General features: G+C 48.5%; 1 protein-coding gene across 1 annotated transcript in view; it reads right to left on the reverse strand.

Moving 5' to 3' along the window:
• Window positions 1-19,730, reverse strand: part of dpep2 (dipeptidase 2) — a 93,164-nt gene extending 73,434 nt beyond the window's left edge. The window contains exons 1-2 of the mRNA XM_087995915.1: window positions 19,560-19,730; window positions 19,209-19,298 (exon numbers count right to left, since the gene is read on the reverse strand). The gene's annotated coding sequence lies outside the window, so the exon portion shown is untranslated. The remainder of the gene's footprint in view (window positions 1-19,208; window positions 19,299-19,559) is intronic.
• Window positions 19,731-25,063: the final 5,333 nt, after the last annotated feature.

Genomic DNA, 25,063 nt, shown 5'->3' on the forward strand with positions numbered 1-25,063 from the left:
ACTCCTGTCAAGTGGCAATATCTTCACTGAATTCATGAAAAACAACCTGAGTTCATCCTGCTTTCTCTCCTGCTGGAGGTAATCATTGTCAAGGACTTATCACTTATCAATCCAAGCATGAATGTAGCCTAGATTGTGCTGCGTACAGATACGGATGACTTCAGCATCAGAGAGGCTGTGATGTGTGCTGACCACTGTGTAATCATCAGTGAACAGCTCCAGATCTGAGCTTAAGGTGGAGAGAAAGTCATTGATAAAGCAGCTGAAGTTGGTTGGCCCAGGAGCAGCACTTTGTAAAATTCCTTGACAAGGCCCTGGGTAGTGAGGCAATTGGCTTCTAATGACCATAATTATGAACTAGATTCCACTTCCTCACTGTGCAGCTGCTGCATAACCACAAGCAGTGTACCATACAGGATATTATCCTGAAAACAGTTTCAATTCCTTCATTCTGCAACAGTCCTCAGCGCCATTTGATTCTGAACCACTGCAACAAATAAAAGATAAGCAGAGAGAGTTGTTTACTCATGATATATCTCTTGATTTCAATGTGGAACTCACGCCCATACATACAGCAAGTTAATTAAGAGAGCTTATGTTCAGGACACAGCAGCTCAATAGATTAACTGTACCCTAACTGTAGCAACCCACCGAGCTTCTTTCTGCAGCAGCCTTTAAACTGTCTACTCCTATCACCTGAAGGGACAAGAGCAGCAGGCTCACAAGAGAACCACCATCTACATGTCCCCTTCATTAGCCTCATTTGGAAAAATATCACCGTTCCCTCACTGCCACTGGGTGAAATTCCTGGAACCTGCTGCCTATCAGTGTCGTGGATGTGCATACACCACCTGGACTGCAATGGTTCAGAAAAGCAGCTCATCACTTTCTCAAGTGATTTGGATTGCACAGAAAATTCTGGCCTAGCCAGAGAAGTGCATATCCTTGGAATGAATAATGAAAATTATACTCTATTACCATCCAGAAGGAACAAAGAGACAGTGGATCAGAGTTGAGAGTGTGTTGCGGGAAAAGCACAGCAGGTCAGGCAACATCCGAGGAGCAAGAAAATTGATGTTTCGGGCCAGAGCCCTTCATCAGGAATGAGGCCGGGACCCTCGCGGGTTGAGAGACAAATGGGAGGGGGATGGGGCTGGGGAGAAGGTAGCTGAGAGTGTAACAGGTGGATGGAGGTAGGGGTGAAGGTGATAGGTCGGAGAGGAGGGTGGACCGGATAGGTGGAAAGGAAGATTGACAGGTGGGACAGGTCATGAGGGCGGTGCTGAGCTGGAAGGTTGGAACTGGGGTAAGGTGGGGGAGGGGAAATGAGGAAACTGGTGAAGTCCACATCGATGCCCTGGGGTTGAAGGGTCGGAAGAAACAGAGGACTTGGAGGCCCTGGTAGATGTAGATGAGTTCGGTGGGCAGGAGCTGGCTGAGACGATGGGTCATCTCCCAGGCCATACACAATCTCATCATCTCCGGGGATCTTCCACCCACAGCTTCCAATCTTATATTTCGGGAACCCCGCACCACCCGATTCTACCATCGACCCAAGATCCACAAGCCTGATTACCCCGGCCAATCCATCATCTCAGCTTGCTCCTGCCTCACTGAACTCATCTCCACCTACCTCAATACTGTCCTATGTACCCTGGTCCAGGAACTCCCCACATATATTCGGGACACCACCCACACCCTCCACCTCCTCCAGGACTTCCATTTCCCCGGCCCCCAATGCCTCATTTTCAACATGGACATCCAATCCCTTTACACCTCCATCCTCCACGACAGGGCCTCCAAGCCCTCTGTTTCTTCCTCTCCCGACGTCCCCACCCTTCCACTGACACTCTGATTTGTTTGGCTAAACTGGTCCTTACCCTCAACAATTTCTCCTTCGAATCCTCCCACTTCCTCCAGACGAAAGTGGTAGCCATGGGCCCCAGCTATGCCTGTCTCTTTGTTGGCTATGTGGAACAGACCATCTTCTGAAGTTACACCGGCACCACCTCCCACCTTGTCCTCCACTACATTGATGACTGTATCGGTTCCACCTCATGCTCCCACGAGGAGATCGAGCAGTTCATCAACTTCACCAACACATTCTACCCCAACCTTAAATTGATCTGGACCATCTCTGACACCTCCCTCCCCTTCCTAGACCTCTCCATCTCCATCCACCAGGATCGACTCAACACTGACATTTTTTTTACAAACACACCTACTCCCACGCCTACCTGGATTACACCTCTTCCCACCTGACCTCCTGCAAAAATGCTATCCTGTATTCCCAATTCATTCGTCTCCGTCGTATTTGCTCCCAGGAGAACCAGTTCACACAGAACACACCAGATGGCCTCCTTCTTTAAAAACCAATATTTCTCCACCCACGTGGTCGAAGATGCCCTCCAACGCCTGCCCTGCACCTCCACCCTTGAACCCCACCCGTCCAACCGCAACAAGGACAGCACCCCTGTAGTCCTCACCTTCCACCTCACCAACCTCCACATAAATTGCATCATCTGTCGACATTTCCGCCACCTACAAACAGACCCACCACCAGGGATATATTTCCCTTCCCACCCCGTCCGCTTTCCGCAAAGACCGTTCCTCTGTGACTACCTGGTTAGGTCCATGCTCCCTAACAACCCACCCTCCCCTCCTGGCACCTTCCCATGCCACCGCAGGAATTGCAAAACCTGTGCCCACACTTTCCCCCTCACCTCCATCCAAGGCCCCAAAGGAGCCTCCTACATCCATCAAAGTTTCACCTGCACTTCCACACAAGTCATTTGTTGTATCCGTTGCTCCCGATGTGGTCCCCTATACATTGAGTAGACTGGACGCCTTCTCGCAGAGCGCTTTAGAGATCATCTCCGAGACACCCGCACCAATCAACCCCACTGCCCCGTGGCCGAACATTTCAACTCCCACTCCCACTCTGCCGAGGACATGCGGGTCCTGGGCCTCCTCAATTTCCACTCCCTCACCACCTGACACCTGGAGGAAGAATGCCTTATCTTCCACTTGGGACCCTTCAACCCCAGGTCATCAATGTGGACTTCACCACCTCACTTCCCTTCACTCCACCTTACCCCAGTTCTAACCTTCCAGGTCAGCACCATCCTCATAACCTGTCCCATCTGTCAATCTTCCTTCCCACCTATTCACTCCATCCTCTTCTCTGACCTATCACCATTACCCCCACCTCCATCCACCTATTGCACTCTCAGCTGACTTCTCCCTAGCCCGAGCCCCCTCCCATTTACCTCTCCACCCCCAAAGCTCCCAGCCTCATTCCTGATGAATGGCTCTGGCTGGAAACATTGATTTTCCTACTCCTTGGATGCTGCCTGACCAGAAGGAACAACTCCATTGCTCTGGAGGAGCTCTGTTGAGTAGATATCCAGAGTAGAAGTAGTGTGCCACCTATCAGCTTAAGAAGTTGAGGGTCCCGGAACATAAGTCACAGAATAACAGAATTCTGATGTACTGAAGACAACCATTTGGCCCTTGAAGTTCTAATGAACATCACACTTTAGTGGCATCCTCCTTCCCCGCTACTTTGTACAAGTCGCTCTGCTGTAACGCGCATTTTGTTAACATGAATTTACTGTAACATGATTGACAATTGTGGGACACTATTTCTAATGCGCAAACTTTTAAAATGTGTGTTAGCTGTAATGCAATCACATCGCCAACACTTTAAGCACAGTTTCTATAGCACGATGTTTCTAATAACACAGAGTTGCACAATAATGCAATCATTGTGTTATAGAAGATACAAATGTATATTGTTTCAATTTAAATAAGTTTAATTAATCACCTAATGTCGGTGCAAGTTGTTGAAGGGAATCCTGAGGGACAGGATGTACACGTATTTGGAAAGGCAAAGACTTATTCAACATGGTTTTGTGCGTGGGAAATCATGTCTCACAAACTTGATTGAGTTTTTTGAAGAAGTAACAAAGAGGATTGATGAGGGCAGAGCAGTAGATGTGATCTATATGGATTTCAATAAAGCATTTGACAAGGTTCCCCATGGGAGACTGGTTAGCAAGGTTAGATCTCATGGAATAAAGGGAGAACTAGCCATTTGGATACAGAACTGGCTCAAAGGTAGAAGACAGAGGGTGGTGGTGGTGGGTTGTTTTTCAGACTGGAGGCCTGTGACCAGTGGAGCGCCACAAGGATTGTTGCTGGGTCCTCTACATTTTGTCATTTAAGTAAATGATTTGGATGTGAGCATAAGAGGTACAGTTAGTAATTTTGCAGATGACACCAAAATTGGAGGTGTAGTGGACAGCGAAGAGGGTCTTGACCAGATGGGCCAAAGGGCTGAGAAGTGGCAGATGGAAGGTAAAAACAATGACTGCAGATGCTGGAAACCAGATTCTGTAGTAGAGTGGTGCTGGAAAAGAACAGCAGTTCAGGCAGCATCCGAAGAGCAGCGAAATCGACGTTTCAGGCAAAAGCCCTTCATCAGGAATACAGGCAGAGTGCCTGAAGGGTGGAGAGATAAATGAGAGGAGGGTGGGGGTGGGGAGAAAGTAGCATAGAGTACAATAGGTGAATGGGGGTGGGGATGAAGGTGATGGGTGGGAGAAGGTAGCAAAGAGTACAATGGGTTGATCGGGGTGGGATGAAGGTGATAGGTCAGAGAGGAGGGTGGAATGGATAGGTGGAAAGGAAGATAGGCAGGTAGGACAAGTCATGGGGACGGTGCTGAGCTGGAAGTTTGGAGCTGGGGTGAGGTGGGGAAGGGGAAATGAGGAAACTGGTGAAGTTCACATTGATGTCCTAGGGGGTTGAAGTGTTCCGAGGCGGAAGATGAGGTGTTCTTCCTCCGGGTGTCGGGTGGTGAGGGAGCGTCGGTGAAGGAGGCCCAGGACCTCCATGTCATCGGCTGAGTGGGAGGGAGAGTTGAAATGTTGGGCCACAGGGCGGTGTGGTTGATTGGTGCGGGTGTGGCAGATGGAGTTTAATTCAGGTAAATGCGAGGTGCTGCAGTTTGGGAAAGCAAATCTTCGCAGAACTTATACACTTAATGGTAAGGTCCTAGGGAGTGTTGCTGAACAAAGAGACCTTGGAGTGCAGGTTCAAAGCTCCTTGAAAGTGGAGTTGCAGGTAGAAGGGATAGTGAAGAAGGCATTTGGTATGCTTTCCTTTATTGGTCAGAGTATTGAGTACAGGAGTTGGGAGGTCATGTTGCGACTGTACAGGACATTGGTTAGGCCATTGTTGGAATATTGTGTGCAGTTCTGGTCTCTTTTCCATCAGAAAGATGTTGTGAAACTTGAAAGGGTTCAGAAAAGATTTACAAGGATGATGCCAGGGTTGGAGAATTTGAGCTATAGAGAGAGGCTGAACAGGCTGGAGCCTTTTTCCCTGGAGCGTCAGAGGATGAGAGGTGACTTTATAGAGGTTTATAAAATTATAAGGGGCATGGATAGGATAAATAGACAAATTCTATTCCATGGGGTAGGGGAGTCGAAAGCTCGAGGGCATAGGTGTAGGGTGAGAGGGGAAAGATATAAAAGAGACGTAAGGGGCAACGTTTTCACACAGAGGGTGGTACGTGTATGGAATGAGCTGCCAGAGGATGTGGTGGAAGCTGGTACAATTGCAACATTTGAAAGGCATCTGGATGGGTATATGAATAGGAAGGGTTTGGAGGGAAATGGGCCAAGTGCTGGCAGGTGGGACTAGATTGTGTTGGGATAGCTGGTCAGCATGGATGGGTTAGACCGAAGGGTCTCTTTCCATGTTGTACATCTCTATGACTCTATAATGACCTCATGAATGCCCTGATTGAACTTATCTCTTCTGTAGTGAATGTGTGAAGTCAGCCAGTTCCCTGGCTGGGCTGTTAATCTGGTCCAATCAGGGAGCCCTGGCTGACAGACAAAAACAGAGGTGTAGCCAGAAGGCAGGTAGCCGTCCTCAGCGCTGTCACCCCGGGCAGGTACCGCGGTGGGCTGCCCAAGAGGTGGTCGGAAGGTGCGGAGGGTGGTCAGTGAAGCCGGAAGGTGGGTAGGCCGTCCTGACCCCTGTCACCCTGGGCGGGTACCGGGGCGGGCTGTCCTAGAGGTGGTCGAAAGGTGTGTCAGGGCGGACTGAGAACTGGAAGGGGCATGGGGTGGACCGAGAACCGGAAGTTGGGTAGGGGCGGGCTGCCTTAGAGTGGTCGGAAAGTGGGAGGGGCAGGGGCTTGCTGAGTCTGTATTGTCTGCACTTTTGTCTGTAACTGTACTGTCTAATGTACAACTGTCATTGCTGTTGTCTCTTTATATCTTTATGTGAAACTGGGATTTGAGGTTTGTCCTCATGTCCCTGTAAACTGTTTGAATGGTAGGGTTTGGGGCCTGGCTTTGCTGCTCCTCTCCCTTGTAAAATTGCTGTCTCTTGTATGCAGCTGTAAATGTAACTGTTTATTGTAAACTGTTTTTGTAATTTGTTTAATAAAATAAAAAAAACAGGGGTGTCAAACATCCTGTTCACTCTGAGAGCTGGCACTTGAGGGAGTTGGATCAGTGTGCGTGTGTGCAAGGACACTCCTCCTTGAAAAGGTCTGAGAGGAAGGGGACTGTCCCTGGACCAGCTGCCCTACATCCAGAGAGCTGAAGGAAGGAAAAGGAGGAAGAAGAAGAAGAGGAGGCAGAAGCAGAAGGAGGAAAGAGCTTTTGAGTCCTGGGCCTACTTTTGGAGCTGCAGCCTGGGCCTCACCCAGATTAAGGGAGTGATGCTGCTGACCTGTGGCCCACTCCCACTGCTGGTCTCTGGGACCCTGCCTGGACCTGCCTCAGCTGTTGCTGCTTGGGGCCTGCCTCACTGCTGCTGCCTGGGACTTGCCTTGGGGCCCCTCCCAGGACCTCCACCTCTACCGCTGCTGCCTGGGACTCCATTTTGGGGCTGCCTGGGACTTGCCTTGGGGACTCTCCCCAACAGGCCTGCTCCCACCGCTGCAACCAAGGGCCTGCCTAGGACTTGCCTGAGGCCTGCCTACAACGCTGAGGCCTGCCTCCACCACCGCTGCCTGGGACTCGCCTTGGGGCCCTCCCCACAACCTCCACCACTACTGCTACTGCCTGGGACTTGCCTTGGGGACCCGCCCCAACAGGTCTGCCCCCCCACCGCTGCGACCTAGGGCCTACCTAGGACTCGCCTGAGGCCGGTCTCCACCGTCACTGCCTGGGAGTCGCCTTGGGTGACTCGCCTTGGACCCCTCCCGACAACCTCCACCACTGCTGCTGCCAGAGGCCCACCTCCACCGCTGCTGCCTGGGGCCTACCAATATCCAGCAGCAGAGTATGGCGAGCCCGAAGGTCGCGGGGCCCAGCCGCACCTACGTCAGGGTCCCAACCCCGGCCGCAACCGCAACACCCTTCAGGCACTTGACTAAACGCCTGGGGTAAAGGCCTATCCCCACCCCAACATGTCCATCGAGGCCTGCAGCAAGGCCATGGCTAGTGTGGTCGGCCCACTGGCCATCGTCGCTGCGGCCCGGATGTACGGGAAGGCCGTCTTTTCCCTTAGGACCGAGCAGGTGGTCCACCTGGCCATGGAGAGGGGGTCACTGTGGGTGGGACACATTTGCCCATCGACCCTCTGGAGGTTAAGGCCCAGAGGGTCGTGATCTCCAACGTCCCGCCCTTCATTGCAAGTGAGCTCCTTCTTCCCCACCTCACCACCCTGGGGGAAATCCGGTCAGGGGTCCAACCGCTCCTGCTCGGTCTGAAGGACCCTGCCCTCCGACACACATACTCCTTCCGACGCCAGGTGTTTATTTGCCCGGCCCGGGAGGAGGTCACCGAGGGCTCCTTCACCCTCCATGAGGGCGCGGCCTACCGCGCCTTCTGGACGGCGGATGGCGTGTGGTGCCACCTGTGCCACGAGGTGGGGCACATAAGGAAAAACTACCCCACCCAGAAGGCTGCCCAGCCTACGCTAACGGCTGATGGTGGTGCCGCCGCACCCACTCCACCTCCCCCGAAGTCAACACCACAAGCCCCGGCACCGGAGGCTAGGCCGGAGGCATCCAACGTTCCAGCCTCTGGCAGGGAGGGGGTTGAGCATCCGGCAGGCCGGAAGGCACTGAATAAAACGTGATGCGTCAGGCCCACCCACGGGGAGACCACCCTATCCCCTTGCCCGACCCCTAGCCCACGACCTGCACCGCCCCGGCACGACAATGCCCCTGCGGCCGTGCCAGCGTCGCCCCGGCGTGGGAACCCTGACCCCCAAACCCCGAAACCCATACCTGACCATGGCCCCACTGACCCCAAATCCCCCCCCCCCACCCCGATAGAGAAACCCCTGGGGCTTCAACACCTGCCCCTGGCGTTGTAACACCTGGTCCGGGGGCCCCCGAGCCCCGCCCCACTCAGCCACACCCTGGCATTAACCTGGGGGGAACCACCGCTACCCCACCTCCTGCAGTGACCGTGTCTCCGGGCCCCGGAGAGGGAACCGGGCCCCTGCCCCGCCGTCACCACCTGATAAACCAGGGGCGGGGCAGGAAGTGACACAGCTGACCCTCCCCACCCTGGCCACGCCCCTGTCTTCCCCCAGCCAAACGTATTCCGGGAAAGGCTGGGGGGAGGGACCTCGGGCCCCACGACCACCAAGGCGGGCGGCGAGGGGAAGGCCCATAAATCCCCCCCGGCTCACTGGGGAAAAGGCACTGGTCCTTGGAGGAGAGAGACACTCCAGCAGCGCACTGGCGGCGCTGCCCCTCTCCAGGGGACGAGCCAACGGTGCCTCTTGACTGTTCCGCACCGCGGCCCGGCCAACCCAAACTCCCAGGGGCTACAGCAGGGCCTCCTGCTGCCTCAACTCCTCCGGCCCCTGGGGAGGTCTTTAACAACCACATGGGCCACGGTGTGGGCGACGACGGAGGACCCTCTGCTGGGTCGTCGAGCGGTGGAGGGGAGGAGGGTGTTATCCTCGCTCCTCCCTCCCAGACTGTTTTTCCGGGGGCCTTGGCCCTGGGGGATGACCTTTTCCTGGGGGAGGACCTTTTCCCTGAGGAGCCAGGTGTCCCGGTGTCGGGAGAGGAGCGGGGCCCCGAACCTCTGCCGCCCGACGACCCGACCTCGGGGCGTTCCGGGAAGGGGTGCGCCGAGGAAGGTACTGCCGGTGACCCTGGGGGTGGGATTGCCGGGGTTTTGAGGCCAGTTGGCGGCGCCAGACCAGCCCCCATCCTCTCGGTGGGGGAGGGGTCGGTGACCGAGGGCGACCTCCCGGAGGAGGGTTCGGGATCGGTGGCGGACACCGGGGACGAGGCGGACTCTGTCTGTAGTGACATTTTTGAGTCCCAGCTGCCCCCCACCGATCTCCCCCTCATCCCCCTCGAGGAACTCCGGGAATTTGTCGAGGAAACTTGGAGTCGCCGGGATAGAGCCCAACTGGCGCTCGACCGCTGGAGCTCCTTTGAAAGAGTTTACTGGTCGGCCCACGCTGCCCGCCAGGCGCCTGGGCTCGACATTAATGAGCGAAAGCGAGTCAGGAACTTCCTGGGGGCACTCCTGGTGAGGGCGAGGGACTTCAGTGCCCCTCCCTCGTCCTCCCAGTAAATATGTAGATAGGTTTTTAACTGTACTGGTGGTGGTTGCACAACGCTTCCGACATGGAGACAACTATAGCCAGCCTCAACATCAACGCAGCAGAGAGTCACAGCGCAGATTCCAGACCCTCTCGGTCCTTCGGGACGGGAGGTATGCGGTGTGCTTCCTGCAAGAAACCCACACTACCACCTTGCTCCTGGAGTGGCGAGGGGGGGGTCTACATGAGTCACCTCACCCGCAGATCTGGCGGGGTGGCTATCCTGTTGGCCCCACATTGTCAGCCGGAGATCTTGGTGGTCAGGGAGCCTGTGCCAGGCCGTTTGCATCACCTGACGGTTTGGCTGGGGGGCGCGGTGCTTCACTTGGTGAATGTCTACACTCCCCTGGCCGGGCCGAGGCAAGCGAGCTTCTTCGAAGAAGTGTCCGCTCGTCTCGCTTCCATTGACGAGAACAGTGCGTCATCCTCGGGGGAGATTTTAACTGTGTCCTCGAGGGCAGGGACCACGGCGATGCCCGCACTGGCTGGGCGTCGGGGAGGAGGTTGGGGGACTTGGTCAAGTCCTTCGACCTGGTGGACATCTGGTGGAATCTCCATCCCGACTCCATCGCTTTCACCTTCGTGAGGCCTGGGGTCGGAGCGTCCAGAATCGACCGCCTGTACGTTTCGCGTGCACCTCCTGTTTTCCGAAGGCCTCCACGCGGCAGGTGTCGTGCAAGGACCATCACCTGGTGTGGGCAGAACTCCTTCCGTTCGGCGCCAGGCTCGGCTCCACGTACTGGCACTTTAACAACCTGCTGCTGGAGGACGAGCGGTTCCGGGACTCGTTTCATCGTTTCTGGGCCGGCTGGAGAAGAAAGCGGGGAAGCTTTCCCTCCCTGAGGCTATGGTGGGATGTGGGCAAGGCTCATGTCCGCGTCTTCGGTCAGGAGTACGCGAGGGGGTCGACGAAGAGGCGGAAATCCAGGATGGAGGAGTTGGAGAGGGAGTTGCTCGACCTGGAGTCACGCCTCGTTCAGCCCGACGCGGACCCAACCCCGCGCGGGGCGTACGAAGAGAAGAAGGCCGCGCTCCGGGACCTGCAGCTCGTCGGGGCTCGGGGCGCTTATGTGAGGTCGCGGATCCAGCTCCTCCAGGACCTGGACCGCGGCTCCCCCTTCTACTCGCTGGAAAAAAGGCGTGGCACCCGTCAGCAGCTCCTTGTGCTGCTGGCTGACGACGGGTCCCTCGTCTCGGATCCAGAGGGCATCAGGGCCCATGTCCGAAACTATTACCCGGCTCTGTTCTCTCCGGATCCGTCCAGCAAGGATGCTCGCAGAGCTCTGTGGGAGGACCTGCCGCAGCTCAGCCCGGACGACACCGGAAGGCTCGACGCTCCCGTCACTTTAGAGGAGCTGACCGGCGCCCTCGACCGGCTCTCGAGGGGCAAAACCCCGGGGCTGGAGGGGCTGACTGTGGATTTCTTCAGGGCGTTCTGGGATGTCATGGGGAGCGACTACGGACAGGTCCTGGGGGAGTGTCTAAATTCTGGAGAGCTGCCCCTTTCTTGGCGCAGGGCGGTCATCGTCCTGCTGCCAAAGAAGGGGGACCTTCGTTCGCTAAAGAACTGGCGTCTGGTCTCCCTCCTCAGCACAGATTTCAAAATCTTCGCCTGGGTGTTGTCTTCTCGCCTGGCCTCCGTGCTGGCCCACATGATTCACCCGGACCAGTCCTACACGGTCCCGGGCCGGAGGATACACGACAACGTCCACCTGGTCCGGGACCTGATCCATTTCTGTCGACGGGCTGGTCTGCCGAGCGCCTTCCTGTCTCTCGACCAGGAGAAGGCGTTCGACAGGGTCGATCACGAGTACCTGCTCGGGACTCTGCGGGCATTCGGGTTCGGGACGCAGTTCGTCCCTGGATCCGACTTTTGTATGCCGCCGCAGAGTGTCTGGTTAAAGTTAACAGGTCCCTGACGGCGCCCCTTCGCTTCAGGAGAGGAGTGCGTCAAGGCTGCCCCCTGTCCGGCCAGCTGTATTCCCTGTGCATGGAGCCTTTCCTGTGCCTTTTGCGGAGGAGGTTGTCGGGGCTGGTTCTGCACGGCGCGGGCATGGGGGTGGTCCTCTCGTCCTACGCCGACGCCGTGCTCCTCACTTTCACCGACCCGGCTGACCTGAGGAGGATGCGCGAGTGCCAGGCCGTGTACTCGGCAGCATCTTCCGCCAGGATTAACTGGGCCAAATGTTCCGGACTACTGGTCGGTCCGTGGCGGGTGGACTCTCTGCCGGAGGAGTTATGGGGGTTCAGCTGGAGTACCACCCATCTCCTCTACCTGGGGGTCAACCTCGGCCCGGCTGAGGAATCCTGGCCGGCCAACTGGCAGGAGCTGCAGGCCAAAGTCTCGGCTCGCCTAGGCCGCTGGACAGGACTGCTCCGAGTGCTATCTTACAGGAGTCGAGTGCTGGTCATAAACCAGCTGGTGGCCGCCATGCTGTGGTACCGGCTGGTCACTTTGGTCCCTCCTCCTGGCTTTGTCGCTGACATCCAGAGAACGTTGGTCGACTTCTTCTGGGACAAAAAGATGCACTGGGTCGCTGCGCAGGTTCTGAGTCTCCCTATTGAGGAGGGCGGTCAGTCGCTGGTGTGCGTCCACACCCAGGTCGCGACGTTCCGCCTTCAGACCTTGTAGCGATACCTTTACGTCGAGCCTCCTCCTAGGTGGTGCGCCCTGGCGACGTATTTTTTCCGCCAGGTGCGTAACCTCAACTAGGACACGCAGCTCCTGTTCGTCGACCGTGATGGTTTGGAGGTCGCCCTCCAGATGCTGTCTGTCTTTACCAGGACCTGATCACTGTCTGGAACATGGTCGAATCGCGTCGAGCCTACCCTCCGGCTGGAGTAGCGGCTGTCGTCAGGGAGCCGTTGCTCAGGAATCCGCACCTCCGTACAGGGCCGTGGCGACGAGGGTGACAGGGTCGGGGACGTGCTGGGTGCCAGGGGCCTGGGCTGGACGTTGCCGCAGGACATAGCGAGCAGGGCAGCGGTAGACATCCGGTACGTGGCCACCGCCATCCAACGCCTTAAAACGGCGGTGCTCGGACCCGACGTAGTGCACCAGTTGGAGGACGCTCAGGTGTGCGGTGGGATCCCGTCCGCGCTCACCCCAGCCCACATTGGCCCCAAGGTCCCGTACTTCCCGCGGGAGCCTGTGCCCCACAACCTGAGCCGCCTCCGGAATTTTAATTTTGTTCCCTTTCAGGGGGTAAAAAGGAGGGCCCTGTATAGACTGCTGCTGCACACCGTCCACCTCTTCTCCCTCATCCACCGTCTGGACACGCCTTGGCGTGTCCATTTGCCACCGGGCGATGGGGATCCCCAGTGGAAGGCTCTCTACGCGGGAGTCCTCCCCTTTCTCTCAGGGATCTGGGGTGGAGGGTGCTGCACGCAGCAGTCCCCTGCAACCCCAGATTGCGGTGGTTCACGGACTCCCAGCCCAACTGCTTGTTCTGTGGTGTTGTGGAGTCCGTGGACCACGTATATATTGGGTGTGGGCGTTTGCATTCCCTTTTTGATTTTCTTAAAAACCCCCTCCTCTGCTTTTGGTTGCGCTTCAGTCCCACGCTCCTGATCTTTGGGCACCCGGTATGGAGGGAGGAGGGCAGGTCTGAAGACCTCCTCGTGGGTCTGCTCCTGGGCCTGGCCAAACTGGCCATCAACAGGTCCAGGCAGTGGGCCGTGGAGGGGGTCGTTAGGGCCGACTGCCTGCCCCTTTTCCGCGGTTACGTTAGGGCCCGGGTGTCCTTGGAGAAGGAGCACGCGGTGTCCACCAACTCCCTGGAGTTGTTCAGGGAGTGGAGTGCATTATTTCCCCCTCCAACTCTATTTTGATTGAATCCCTGCCCTCCCCTTACTGTTTGACCACACCTTTGTGAAGGGCACTGCTTGTTGCTGGCCACTCGGGTGTTTCTTTTCTTCCTGGTGGTGGAAATTCAAATCAAGATTTGTGCACCTTTCACTGTGTCTCACACCTGTACACACACACCATGGGTGCTGGGGAAAGAATAAGCACTACTGCACTTAGTAAAATAAAAATAAAAAAGAGGCAAAAAAATTTTTAAAAAACAGGGGTGTCAAACATCCTGTTCACTCTGAGAGCTGGATCAGTGTCAAGGACTTTCCATTTGTAAATAAAGGGCAACTGAATGACAGGATGCCAGCTTTGTGGGATTATTTAATCTATGACACTTCCAGGCAGTGCGTTCCAAACTAGAAACTCTTGCACATTAAAAATGTTTTTTTTTATGTGTCATATTTACTTATTGTGTAAATCAGTGTCAAGCTTGTTCCTGTTCTTTGTTTGAATCAGAGCTAGTTCTCCCTGACTACCTTGTCCAGACCTGTCGTTCAGTCATAGACTCCTACAGTGTGGAAACAGACCATTCAGTTCAACCAGTCCATGCCAAACCTAACCCCAAACTAAACTAGTCCCATCTGACTGTTCCTGGCCCATATCCCTCCAAACCTTTCCTATTCATGTACTTATCCAAATGTCTTCCAAATGTTGTAAAAGTACACACATTCATCACTTCCTCAGGCAGTTCATTCCACCCAAGAGCCACCCTCTGTGTAAAAGATTTGTCCCTCATGTCTTTTTTAAATCTGTCTCCTCTCACCTTAAAAGTGTCCCTCTTAGTCTTGAAATCCCCCATTCTCGGGAAAAGACAACTACTATTAACTCTAGCTATTCCTCTCATTATTTCATAAATTTCTAAAAGGCTGCCTCTCAACCTCTGACACTTCAGTAAAAGAATGTCCCAGCCTCTCCAGCCTTTCTTTATAACTCAAGCTTTCCATACCCAGCAACATCCTGGTAAATCTCTTCTGAAGCCTCTCCAGCTGAATAATGTCCTTCCTCTAACATGATTGGAAAACTTCCAACAAATTTCCTTTTAGCCTTCTCCAAGAGTAACAGCTCCAAACTATCTCCAGAGCCATTCCTGTAATCCTTTTTATCACTCTCTACAATGTATTCTCATCCTTTAGAAAGTGTGATGTCCAGAATTGTGCATAATACTCCAGCTGAGGTCTAACTAGTGTCTCATTCAGGTTAAGCATAACCTCCCTGTTTTTGTACTTTATGCTCATATGAATGAATCACAGGATTTTTTTTATCACAGAATCCCTACAATGTGAAAACAGGCCATTTGGCCAAACAAGTCCATACCAACACTCCGAAGAGTATCCCACGCAGACCCATTCCCCTGACTAATGCACCTAAACTACACATCCCTGAACACTATGGGCCAATTCACCTAACCTGCATATCTTTGAACTGTGGGAGGAAACCAGAGCACCCAGGGGAAACCCATGCAGTCACAGGGAGAATGTACAAACTCCACACAGACAGTCACCCAAGGCTGGAATTGAACCCAGGTCCCTGACGCTGAGAGACAGCAGTGCTAATCACTGAGCCACCTATTTTGTTTGCCTTATTAACTGTGTTGTCCACTTGTTCTGCCACCTTTAATGATTAATGTTCATATACACTCAGGTCTCATTGTTCCTGCACAATTTAAACTCTCTCTCCATGTTGTTTCTACCAAGATATATCACCGTACACTTTACTTTGAACTTCATCTACTACTCTTTGCCCATTCCACCAAATTGTCAATGTCCTTTTGAAATTCTATGTTGTCCTCCTCACAGATTACAATGTTTCAAGTTTAACATCATCTACAATCTTTGAAATTCTCCTCTGCACTTCAAGACCAATTATATGTATCAGGAAAAGCAAGGGTCCCAATACTAACCACCTGGAGAAATCCACAACAATTTTTTCTTCACACTGAAAAGTATCCAATAACCATTACACTTTGTTTACTACCATTCTGCCAATTTTCTATCCACGTTTCTACCATCCTGTTTATTCCATGCTATAAATTTCCTTATGTGCGGCATTGTATTAGATACATTTTGAAAGTCTGTATACCCACACCAACAGCATTAGCCTCATCAACCCTAGCTCTTCAAAGAATTCCAGTAAGTTAATTAAATACTATTATCCCTTGAGATATCTATGCTGGCTTTTCCAAACTAAACAATATTCATTCTTGTGACTATTGTTTCTATCTTGAATTATTGCTTTCCTCACTGCTGAAGTTAACTGACACCACTGTAATTGCTCTGCATTTCCTTACAATTCTTGTTTGAAGAAAGGTGTAATGTTTGCAATTCTCCAGTTCTCTGGCATCGCCCTCTGTGTCTCAGATAGACTGAAAGATTATGATTTGCACCTTTGCAATTTCTTTCATTATGGTTGGATGCATCTCAACTGGTCCATGTGCCTCAATAGCTCATCTAACACTTCCTACTCATCAATTTTGAATCTTGTAGTGACTGAATTTTGTCACCACGATCTGAGTAACATGTGCTTCCTGGATACAATATCTTCACATGCCTTCTGTCACCACATGCAAATTACCTTTTTGGTCCCTAATCAGCCCTAAGCCTCCTTTTACCAAGTTTTAGCTCTCATTGTCAGAATAAAAACCTTGTTATTTCCCTGTATCATTAGCTACCAGCTTTTCCATACTCCCTCTTCAATTCTCTTATTTATTTTCACAGTTGCCTTTCTGAACATTTTGTATTCAGGTTGGTACTCAGTTGCGTTCACCAGAACAAACCTAATCAGAAGCACACTTTATCCTCTTTGCCCTAATTTCTATCACCCTGTTCTTCCAGGGAGTGCTGAAATTTTGACCTTATCTTTCTCTTTTGAAGGAATATGCATTGACAGTATCCAAGCCATCTCTTCTCTCAAGGTTGACCATTATCCTGCTCCTGATTTTTCTGCCAGCCTTTGGCTCCAGTCAATGCAGTGCAGCTTCATTCCTGCCCCAATGAAGTTGGCTTTCCCTGGTTAACAATTCTTACTCTGGATTGACTAAAGATTTTCTCCCATCATCCTAAAGCTTATTATACATGATCATTGTCCCTTATGTGTTTCTGCGTTGACACTTGATCTAATTGGCTCAACGCATTTCCAAAAACCAGATCTCCTTTCATGTTGGGCTGGACACATATTGCTGTCGAAAATTCTGCTGAAAACAATCTGAGAACTCTTGTCGTTCTTGCTCTTAACATTACCACTAAAACAATTTCAATTTGCAAAATTAAAGTTGAAACACTCTCTGCTCATTCCTGAAGAAGGGCATGTGCCCGAAACGTCGAATCTTCTGTTCCCTAGATGCTGCCTGACCTGCTGTGCTGTTCCAGCAATAAAGTTTCAGCTTTGATCTCCAGCGTCTGCAGACCTCACTTTCTCCGCAAAATTAAAGTTCCCTATTACAACTGCACTACTGTATAATTTTTGCATCGGTCTATGATGTATTTGCAAATTTATTCCTCTACATCTTTTCCGCTAGTTAGTGGTCTGCAGATAACACTGTGCAATATAATATCCCCTGCTTGGTCCCTAGTCCTTACCAAATTATGTCTTACCTTGAACAATTCTTCTCTTTTGATTTCTTTCTTTTCTTTCCAAAACACCCAGGAGCCAAGAATATTTAACATCTAGTCCTTTCCTTCCATCAGGCAGATCTCAAATATCATCTCATCGTCATCATTCCAAATGACACATTTGCCTATAAATCACCAATCATATTCAGTATACTTTGTACAGTTTAACATGATTTAGAAAGTTTAATTTTTCCCTTACTGTGACTCCAACTGTTAATTTGCCATTCTCTACTCTGGTGTTATGATTAGATTAGATTAGATACTGTGTCTCACACAGTATTTTAAGGACCTTGTATTACTCTTTAAATATTTCTCCTGGTTCCCACATTATACCAGAATTATTTAAAGCCCTCTCAACACCACTAGGAAAACGCTTTCTCAGTCCCGACTTTGTTCAGATGCAACCCGACTTGTAAAGGTGCTATCTCCTCAGGAGCCAATCCTAGATTGCCACGGATTTGAACCCTTCCTTCCTGCACCATCTTTCCAGCCACACATTCATCTGTCTTATTTCTGTGCTCACTGGGCAAATACTACTTTGACATCCTGCTTGCTAATTTCATACTTTTGTTTATTCATTCAAATGATGAGGGCTGGCTAGGTAGCATTTATGGCCCATCCCTAATTGCCTATAGGGATGTGCCAATGTGGCAGTTAAGAGTCAACCACATTGCTGTGGGTCTGGAGTCACATGTAGGCCCAACCAGGTAAGGATGGCAGTTTCCTTCCCTAGAGAACCCTAGTGAACCAGATGGGTTTTTCCCAACAATCGAAATGGATTTGTGGTCATCATTAGAATCCTAATTCCGGACTTTTAGTGAATTCAAATTCCACCATCTGCCGTGGTGGGATTGAAACCCGGGTCACCAAAGGATCTCTGGGTTAACAGTCCGGCGATAATACCACTAGGCATCTGCTTCCCCCAGTTCTCTGAATTCTGATTGCAGAACCACATCTCCCTTTCTACCTGTATAATTGCTCCCAATGGAGACCAAGACCTCTGGCCTGTCACCCTTCCCTTGCAACCACACTGTGATATCCTTGATCCAAGCCCTAGGGAGGGAGCAGACTTACAAACATAAGAACTATGCGAAGGTATAGGCAATTCAGTCTCTCGAGCCTGCTCCACCATTTAATATGATCATGGCTGACCTCGTCTCAACATTCGCTCCTGTTTCCTGCCTGCTCTCCATAACTTTTCGACTCATTACTAATTAAAAATCTGTCTATCTCCTCATTAAACTCAATGTCCCAGCACTCAACCGACTCTGGGGTAGTGGGCACAGATGCACGACTCTTTGAGAGAGGTGATTTCTCTTCTTCTCTGTTTAAATCTACTATGCCTTATTCTAGAACTATATTCATCTCATTCAATATCATTCTAGATTGCCCCCACATGAGGAAAGAACCTCTCTACATCTACATTTAACATCCTAGAGACACACTTATGACCCACAGAAACATCTGTCTGTCCCCTATATAATGGATTATCTATCACTGGTACTCTCCCACTGTTCTTCCCTCATACTCAGTTGCCCCACTGGTGTTGCCATGGGTCAAGTGCTTGCTGTACTCCTCTGAGGAACCATCATCTTCAGCATTGTTTCAATAAAGTTAAAGCTAATGCATTCATTCATTCATTCAGACATGTGAGGTGTTGTCAATGTGTCCTGGGATGGGCACTGTACATGGCTACCTTTACTTAAGCTTACTTTTGTGCTGTTTAATATTAAATGAAGACTAGAGATTAGTGTATCCACTGTTCTCCTGCGATGTCACTCTTTGTTTTCAAATTGTACAACTTCCGGTCATCTGCCAAGCATAGAGAAGAGAAAAACAGCCCTGTCCCTTCCTCACTGACAAACTCACAGTAATTCCACTCTACCTCTATGTACCACACTACACCTTTTTGATTTACACACCAACACTTCAGATGAATGTATTATCTGGCAGTTACAGAGCTAGCTTAGGACTAATACTTAATTAGCTAATATCATTTATACTCCAGCAGAGAGCTTGATTAGCCCCACCTAAGCCTGGAAGAAACCTAAAAGCAGAAAATGTAAGTAAAATGTCAACTGCAAACAAGCAGTGCTAAATTTTATAAAACAAATAAATTATCCTTTAAGTTTAAATGTACTCACTTTCTCACAGAATGTGCAGTGATTCCATTCTGCCTCTATTGAACTCAGAAAGTGCAAGATGTGGATGAGATGGAAATAATGTAGCAGGAACTAGAGGAGGAGTAAAAGGAATAGAGTGACAACATTGTATCCTCTTCCTGCCCAAGCTCTGCTTGGTCAAATAATCTGTGAATGATAGCCATAGTTGCTTATATACAAACTTCCCATAATCCTTACCTTTCCTCCATCACTAACTATTAAGTTACGTGTTTAAGAAAACACAAAAAAAATCATAAAATACACTTTACAGATTTTTGAACTCAATTATAATACATTAGGATATCCCAAAGTGTTTTACAGTGAATTAAGTACCTTTGAATTGTAGGGATCTCCATCAAGTAGGAAATATGCACACAAAAGGCTCCAGACAGCAATTGGATAATGTTCAGCTGATCTATTTTTGCAATACTAGTTGAGGGATAAATACCAGGATACTGCAGCAAATTCTATTGCTTTTCAACAAATTGTGCCGTAGAATCTTTGTTGCCTACTGCAGAGTACACATTACTATCTCATTCAAAAGGTAATCCATTTTGGTGGGAAAAATAGGGAGATGATTCATCACTTAGGATGTAATTTCAGGTGGGGCAAATGAACAAAGATATTGCTTGAGTATGAGAACGCCAATTGGTAAATATTGCGCCACAGTTTAGCAAGTCTTCAAAAGAGCACAAACACATGGCTTTATTTCTAATGGGATAGAACTGAAAAGGGGAGAACCTGTACTGAACTTTGATTAGCCCAGAATACTCAATACAATTCTGGTCACCATATTCTAAAAATATGGAGGCATCGGAGAGTGGGCAAAGAAAATTTCAAAATAAACAATGTTTAAATACATTTGGATAGTGTAATGGAAAATTATCATTTATTGTGAAATCTATAAAGGCACAGGGAAACAAAGAAGTAAGGACCTGGCTGAAACTAGGGACAAGTATTGCAAACAAAGAGAAAAATGTAAAGGTAAACCAACCTAACAGCAGACTTACAAGGCCAGTTAAACTACCTTATCAACAGTCAAGGAATGAGAAAAACAACTCCATATATGGAAAGGAACTCAAATGTTCCAGGCCCCTAACCTTGCAAGTGTTGATAAGAAGAAGCGAATTAGACTATAAAGGGAATATGTGAAAACTATCAAACGCCCCTTACATGAGGCGTCTTGCCAATGTATTGGGTCCCTTTGCAGAGGTCTGAAATAAACTTTTTCTTTGCCCATGCAAGCATTTGAGTCGAGTCAATTTAATTTCGACAACGGATGGATACATAGAACATAGAACAGTACAGCACAGAACAGGCCCTTCAGCCCACGATGTTGTGCTGACCATTGATCCTCATGTATGCACCCTCAAATTTCTGTGACCATATGCATGTCCAGCAGTCTCTTAAGTGTTCCCAATGACCTTACTTCCAAAACTGCTGCTGGCAACGCATCCCATGCTCTCACAACTCTGTGTAAAGAACCCGCCTCTGACATCCCCTCTATACTTTCCTCCAACCAGCTTAAAACTATGACCCCTCATTTCTGCACTGGGAAATAGTCTCTGGCTATCGACTCTATCTATGCCTCTCATTATTTTGTATACCTCAATTAGGTTCCCTCTCCTCCTCCTTTTCTCCAATGAAAAAAGTCCAAGCTCAGTCAACCTCCTTTCATAAGATAAGTCCTCCAGTCCAGGCAGCATCCTGGTAAACCTCCTCTGAACCCTCTCCAAAGCACCCACATCTTTCCTATAATAGGGCGACCAGAACTGGATGCAGTATTCCAAGTGCGGTCCAACCAAAGTTTTATAGAGCTGCAACAAGAATAGGAATATGGTTTGGAGGGATATGGGCCAGGACCAGGCATGTGGGGCCAGTTCACTTTGGGATTATGTTCTGCATTGATTGGTTGGAGCAATGTGTCTGTTTCCATACTGTTTGACTCTAACACGAGTGTACAAATATATTTTATCTTCAAAAAGCAAGACTGGGGTTAATCTAGTAATGGTCATCATTACTAGATTAGTGAAAAGTTTTAATTCAGAAGATACAGGCAGAATGTTTTTGGTTTTGGGGAATAGCATAACTACAGGCCAAAATATAAGATTGTTACTAAGAAATCCAAAATCCGCTTACCTGGTTTGAATTTTAAACAAAAACTTGGCAGTCAACTGTTCTGTGGTGCATACCTCCAACAAACAGAGTCCATTGCTTCATTTAGTAAATTAAAAATCACACAACACCAGGTTATAGTCCAACAGGTTTAATTGGAAGCACTAGCTTTCGGAGCGATGCTCCTTCATCAGGCTATCACCTGATGAAGGAACGGCGTTCCGAAAGTTAGTGTGCTTCCAATTAAACCTGTTGGACAAAACCTGGTGTTGTGTGATTTTTAACTTTGTACAGCCCACTCCAAATCATTCATTTAGTAAAGTATTGTTTCCTTTAGAGATTTACTATTCTTGTGATTCTGTCCTAATGTGTGCAAGATGAAAAGCTTTTAACAGCATGCTTTTTTTCACCAAATTCTGTACTACCAGCAACTATTTATAGAGAGAATACTTCTAACAGGACAACACCCCAACAATACTACATTGGAATGCCAGCCAAATATTGCGTTCAGAACTCTGGGATAAAACATAAACACACAAGTGTGTCCAGAGCCACAGACAACACATCAAGATTTCAGCTGTCAGGTGTTTCCTTGTTTAATAATGTATTGGTAACCGAATGATAGCTCTTTATTAAAGGGTCTTCTTTCGAGTAGAGCTCAGTTCTGCCTTTGCCCTTTGTTTTGAGGCTCAATCTCTGGAGACACTGATCTTCGACACAATATAGCCACATGTGAAACAGGGGAGACAATGAATGGAATAACCACTCATATTTGTCACTTGACTCTCTGGTCACTCTTTTATGATAAGAATTCTATAGCTTTTCAGCTAATTGTGCCATTGAACACAATTATGCAGATGTACTGTAGGATGCCTATGCATTTCCTCATACATTTTATGGACATTTCAATATGGTGAAGCTCCAGTGATATATCCATAGTTAAGGAAAATCTTGCATGACAAGACATTATGGCATATTATATGTGAAAGATGTGCATTTTAATATGATGGACTTGCTTCTACATTGCCTGTAATCCATTAAAACTAATTGAATGTGTATAAGTTTATGGAATGCTGTATAACATTTTCATCAGTATAATGCAAGAAAGCTGATTTCCACCTGCATGTGCTAAATGGTTGGAAAACATGAGTTGGCTTTCGTCCCCACCACAGATTCCATTCCATAGCATCATTTTCATGTGAACTATCTGTGGCTAAATCAGAGTGTTTTCAACTGTGGTGACATATTTGATCAAGAGATGACTTAAGACTATATATCTGCACCTCCATTAACCTCAGCTATTTCTGCTTTGGCAGCTTTGTCAGACTGACTTAAGCCTCAGCTTATCAGCTACTGAAATCCTTTGCCTTTATTATTCTAAGAACAGCTACTGAGCAACTGCTTAAGGAGTTATATCACACCAGTGTCCGATCACATGGAGCTGGAGCCTGAGAGTGCTAGTTCCAGAGGATGTCCTCTGTTATTACCCCTTGTAAATTATTATGTTTTATAAAACTTGTTCATGTTCACTCAAATTACCTGATCTTACTACATTGCCTGGCCTTCCCCTTTTTACTTTCTACACTCAGTAAACCTGATGTCATTGAAACTCTGCCACTCCTGTCGTAGCTCTCTGTGTATTCCATTCACCTATAATGCTTAACAAATATCTCAGTATTAAAATTGTCACTCTTGTTTTACAATCCCTTCAATCCTTCATTCTCTCATTCTCTCTGTCTCTGTAACCTCCTTCAATCCAACAACCTTCTAAGATATCAATTCTGGGATCTTGCACAGTGTTTATTTTAATTTGTCTACCATTGGTGGCTGAACTCTCAAACCTTTTCACTTTTTAAAAAATTATTCATTCACAGGTTGTGGGCATGACTGACTAGGCTGAGCATTTATTGCCCATCCCTAATTGCCCAGGGAGCAGTTAAGAGTCAACCACATTGCTTGTGTCTGGCATCATATGTAGGCCACATCAAGCAAGGATTGCAGTTTCCTTCCTTAAAGGCCATTAGTTAACCAGATGGGTCTTTCCAACAATCAACGATGGATACATGGTCATCATTGGACTTTTAATTCTAGATATCTTTTAATTGTTGAATTCAAATTCCACCATCTGCCATGGCAGGTTTTGAAACTGGGTCCACAGGACATTACCTGGGTCCCTAGATTAACAGTCCAATACTACTAGGCCATCGGCTCTCCTTTGTGTCCTCTTTTATGCTGTAAGGCACACCTTTTATCGTGTGTCCTGATGTTTCCTGTGTAACTCAGTGTTATATTAAATCTGACATTTTAGTCAGTTAGACGTGCTGTTTAAATACAAGTGGTTGTTATTTTTGTTGCTGTTCACACCTAAGATTACTTCTCATTGCAACATAAATAGCATAAGTGTTGAAGATAATACCCAGGAAATTTCCAGGCAAAGATGCTTAAAAAGGAAACAAAAAATAAATGCAAGAACTCTGTTTAAGGGCCACAATAACATCCCATCCATGTTAACATTTCTGGGGGGTGCGCAGCAAGGTACTGGATAATGCTGTTTCACTAATGAGAGCATTAATTATTAAATATTTCACTTTGTCTCCCTCTTCTTAACATGCTATTGCAAGCTAAACCATTTTATATTTTGCAAAAAATGGACCTCAGCAATAAATCTTTTCTGGCAGCAAATCTACATTTTGAAGTCCATTTCAGTGTAAACTCTACTTTTTATTCAATTACATGTTGAAGGCTGTTTTGACTCATATCCCCATAGGCTACAAACAATCCAGATCTAATTCGTGTTGCTGTGTAGGCTAGATTTATAGAGCAAACTATTTCAAGAAGCAAGGTCAAGCTTGCAGTTGTGTGCAAAAGGAAATCATTTTTTTAACAATCACAAAGAAATAACAACAGCAGGAAAATGGGTCTTAAGAAAGGGTTAGTAAGGTTTCTATCGTGACTTTTTGAGACCACAAAGCAGTGTCATATATTGCAAAATCAAATTCAAATTCAGCATTCTTCAATTGAAAATTTTTGATTTTCATAGCAACAATCAGGACCAGGCACAATATTCCCTCAGAAGAGGATCTTTAAGGTCTGTTCATAATATTCTTTCCTTGTTCAGTCTGTCTATCATATTTAAGCTTCGTTATCACCCCTGAAGTTAACTGCTATCGTCCAGCTCTATACCAAGAGAAGAATAGGTTATAAATGGTCTGACAACATTCCATTAAGCTAGAAGATAACCTGGGCTTAAAAAGTGTAAAGAAATGGCAGAGTTGTTGACAATGCCTGTGGAAGTGTTAATATAACACAATCACATTTGGGCAAGGACTAGGAGCAAACGCTGGTCAATAGGATAGTCACAGCCAAGGACATGAAGTGGGAAGACTCTGCACAACAACAAAGGATAATTGTATCATTCATATTATACAAATTTGGATGTAACTTGCTTTGTAATTAGTGGGTCACCTGTACATCCGAATTAAAATGTAAAGAAAATGTCACCATAATCTACTGACCCCATGGCTGTTCTATCATTCGAGAGAGACGACTGGTGGTAGTTTAACCAGAGAGTCACCACGCCTCAGGCGAGAGAGAGGTTGAGAAAGAGAGTTCTTCACAGTAACCTCACTTTGATACTGTCAAATACATTGTAATTATTGTTCTGGGCCTCAGAGGAGAGACATTGTTTTGTCCTTTTGTTCCTCTGCATATGCTTGAATAAA

This window comes from Chiloscyllium plagiosum, unplaced genomic scaffold (genome assembly GCF_037043375.1).
Source record: "Chiloscyllium plagiosum isolate Xiang-an unplaced genomic scaffold, Cpla_swu_hap1 HiC_scaffold_17, whole genome shotgun sequence".
NCBI lineage: Eukaryota > Metazoa > Chordata > Chondrichthyes > Orectolobiformes > Hemiscylliidae > Chiloscyllium > Chiloscyllium plagiosum.